A 4,151-nucleotide genomic window follows, 5' to 3' on the forward strand; every position below is an offset into this window, starting at 1 on the left:
GCAGAGAGCGCCTGCACATGGATGAGAGGCCCAGAGAACACCAGGAGAACATCCCCCAGGCTATAACACCATAATGCTACCACCAGCTTGTGTTCTTCCAGCAATGGCTGCAGGGTGTTTGTTCTCTGAGGTTTCTCGTCTGACACACCAACGTCCAACCGTTCAGAAGAAAACATGACTCATTGGAGAAGACAACTCATTGCTAATCAGCTGAGGTCTAATTCCAATAATGCCATAAAAACTTAAAGGAGAAGTCCAGCCGGCAGGGGCAGGGGGGAATTTGATCAGGAGTAGCAACTTACCTCTACCCGTACCTGTGGTGAGCGGCAGGACCGGCCTTAGGACTCCCACAGCGCTCTGGGATCTCCGGCGTGGACATGTCATCTCCGGCGTGGACATGTCATGACCCAGTTGATTGACTGGCCGCTCAGCCAGTCAATGACTGGGACGGGACGCCGCTCAAGTTACTGGTTGGCTGAGCAGCTAGGACAGGCATTTTGCCTTCCGGCGGGGGTCCCGGGACCGGTTCCGCCGCTCACCGCAGGCACGGGGAGAGGTAAGTTCCTACTCCTGATCAAATTCCCCCCTGCCCCTGTGGGATGCCATATTTATAAAATTGCCGGACTTCTCCTTTAAGCCTTTTTGTACCAATGCAACTTTGTTAGCAGAGGTGCAGTGACCATCTGTCTGTCCGTGGTAAGGCAACTTTGGTTTCATGATAACATGACAACTGCAACATTGCATCCCTGCTGTGATGCGACTTGCGACATGACTTGACTGCAACAAAATCCGACTTTGGTCACAGTTTGCACACAACTTTCCTAAAACTGACCTCAATGTAAACAACATATGACCACAACCTGCTTGTGGCTTCTGTGCAATTTCACTTACTACTTGGGTCTTCCGACTTTGATGTGAGGAAGCAGAGTATGGGAAATCCTGCTTATTGTACCTATTATACAGAATTCATTTAGAATAATAAAGCATTCCAAGCGGGAAAGGAAAGCAGGTTTCTATTTTCTATTATAAATTCCTGACAGCTCGGTGACTCGGCGGTGTCAGTACAGAATGCAGATGAATTATATTCCTGCAAAGCAACTTATTTGCATATAGTGCTAATAAAATGATAGTTTGGATGAATAATAGATACAAGGCGCCAGGTCGAGTGTAGATGGTCAGACACAAGGCTCCATGCTGAATACAAATAGAAAGAAAGGAAGCCCATGCACCAACATAGGTCATCCATAATGCTCAATGCAGACCCTCTATACTCTCTGGGGGGGCACATAGGTTACACAGTAAGTGCATATATGTATAAAAATCTAATAAAAAATTATAACACATACGTTTTCTACTTCATTTATGTAAGATGTTTTATTTTTTTTCCTTTAGGAAGGGGGGTATGTTCTCCTTTGAAATGTCACTTCTGATTTGTCTAGTTAAAGGGGTACTCCAGAGAACAAAATAATATTTTCAAATCAATTGATGCCGTAAAGTTATACAGATCTGTAAATTAACTTTGTATGACAAAATCTGTGTCTCTCAGCTGATTTATGTCCCTGAGGAAGTCCTGTTGGTGTTTTCCAATCCAACACAGTGCTCTCTGCTGCCACCTCTGTCTGCCTCAGGAAGTGTCCAGAGCAGGAGTAAACACCCACAGTTCCTAACCAGGACATAGGTGGCAACAGGGAGCACTGTGTTGGATTGGAAAAAAAAACAATGCAGCTTCCTCAGGGGAATTCAGCAGCTGATGAGTACTGGGAGGCTTGACATTTTTTTTAATAGAAGTAATTTACAAATTGGTCCCTGGCTCCAGCTAGTACCCTATATAGCTAGACAGGAGTCTGGAAAAGCTGTGTGACAAACCTCATGTAAGATGTCATAGCCACCATATTAGCTGTCACCCAACTTTCTGGTGGAAATTAAAGCTAAACAAATTCTTTAACATACTGAGGAAGACAACTATAAAAAGGATGGTATGTATGCCGGGTGTGCAGCTATCCTATCCTAAAATGCAAAAAAAAAAAAAAAAAAAAAAAAAAAAGATGCAAAGCTTTTTATTTCATGTTCATGCTGAAAATCACATAAATTACACAGAAACAGAAATCCAAAAAAATACACATTATGTTATGTATGCTGCCATCTAGTGTCCATATGGTAAAATAGCAACAGCTGAGAAATTATTCATCTAAGTTCAACTAAGTGCAAAACAAAGAGCTTCTGTGTGAGGCTGGATGATCATTTTTATTTGAATAAAATATTAATTTTACTATTTATATATACTTTATTTTTGTTATCTCTTTTCAGGGGTGTATAGCCCTGTGTATTATAGACTCCCTGGTGCATGAATATAATGCCAGTGTTAGAGACCTGGTCAAGTCCCTGGGAAACAATATACACATACCATTGTTTTTGTTTACCATTATGACATTTTTGTTCATTTTTCCATCTTTACCATTTGTAAGCTGTTGTTTACAGTGATACCAAATGTTTATAGGTTATATAGGTTTTATTTATTTATATATTTAGCAACTTTCCTTTTCAGTTTTTCTCTTCTAATTTTTTTGTTTCTAATTAAATGTAACTTATTCTTACTTTTCTTATATTCCCATTAGAGAACTTAGCATGTAATTCTATAGCACTATGCACTACTTCTGTAGGACAGTATGCCACACCTGTCAGTATAAGGCCCCTTTGACACATCAGTATAATAAGAATCTGTAATTGCAGACAGTATTGTACCCATTGATTTCTATGGCCTCTTGCACCCATCGGTATTAGTTACTGAACCTTGCTGGGGCTGTTATCACTCATGGGCTTACCCATAGAAATCAATAGGTCAGTGCACATTGTAAACAGCTTACAGACTGACGTCCAAAAGCATCTGCTGTTTGCGGATCTGTTGCCTTCCTCTCTTCCAGGCAACTTTCCTCTTTTTGGATGAATTTTTGCAGCATATGGAAGAGAAATTAGGGATGATTGACATAATAAACAATACTGATGTGTGGAAGGGGCCTAACACTGACATGCATCCAATGAGCGTTCCACTGCCAACATTCTAAAGGTGCCTGTTGACCTTCAGGCCATGTTCACACGTCGTGAGCGACCGTCCGTTCCGTGACCCGTCCGGGTCACGGAACGGCCGGTCTCTGAAAAGATCATCCCGGCCGGTACTGCAGATGATCTTTATGGTTGTAGAGTTCTGATGCGGGCGCATCAGTGTGCCCACATCAGAAGTCCCCACAGCCCCCTATGGAGCGTACGGCCGAAGCTGCTTGCTCCACTGTGTGCACTGACATGGTTTACTACGGCAGAAAACTGTCATGTCAGTTGTTTACGGCGCCGTTAGAGATCCCGGCCGGATCGTATACTATGTATACTGCTAATAGGCAGCCAAACTGCTCTGGCTGTGGCTTATCTCTCTGAGAACAGAGAGATCAGGGAGACTCGAGAGACCCCCATACAACCTCAGTAGCAGGTTCGAATCTTTGTTCACATATAGTTTTTGAAGTGTATTTTTAGATGGTTTAGTCATTAAAATACATTCACTTCATGTTTGTTTTTTCTTCCATTTATGTACATAAAATTCACCGGGAAAATATACTTTTGGACATTTTCTTTTTCTTTTTTTTTGCACAAACGTTGCAAGACACCTAAATATTTGAAAATAAATGGAGTCACCAGCCCAGTAAGATTTAGTGTTTCTCTTTTGCGACTATATACAAGTAATATTGGCTGCATTATATCTATAATCTGCCAGGTAAACAAGATTCCAGGGAAGGTCATACACATTATCTGGAGGCGTGCCGTCATTATATGTCCTATCCAGATGTATAGCACAACGTCAGTAATGGCAGCAAGATATTAGATTTATATTGTATATTTAGAGCTTAATGCTGTAATAGAAACCAAAATGCAGCACGCCCATGTGGTATCAGATTGTCTATATATACTGCATATCCATAGACATCTTAAGAAATCTCAAATTTCCAGTAGTAGTCATAACAATGGGATATCCTAGTGTCACTGACAGATACGAATCGGTTGTAGGATGTGTGCAGGTTGTGTTACTGTAGTGTAGCGAGCATATGTGTCCCTCTTTGGTCATCCAAACAATTAGGTTTCCTCCACAAGGGGTTTTTCTTCACCTG

This window comes from Dendropsophus ebraccatus, chromosome 9 (assembly GCF_027789765.1).
Source record: "Dendropsophus ebraccatus isolate aDenEbr1 chromosome 9, aDenEbr1.pat, whole genome shotgun sequence".
NCBI classification, from domain to species: Eukaryota; Metazoa; Chordata; class Amphibia; order Anura; family Hylidae; genus Dendropsophus; species Dendropsophus ebraccatus.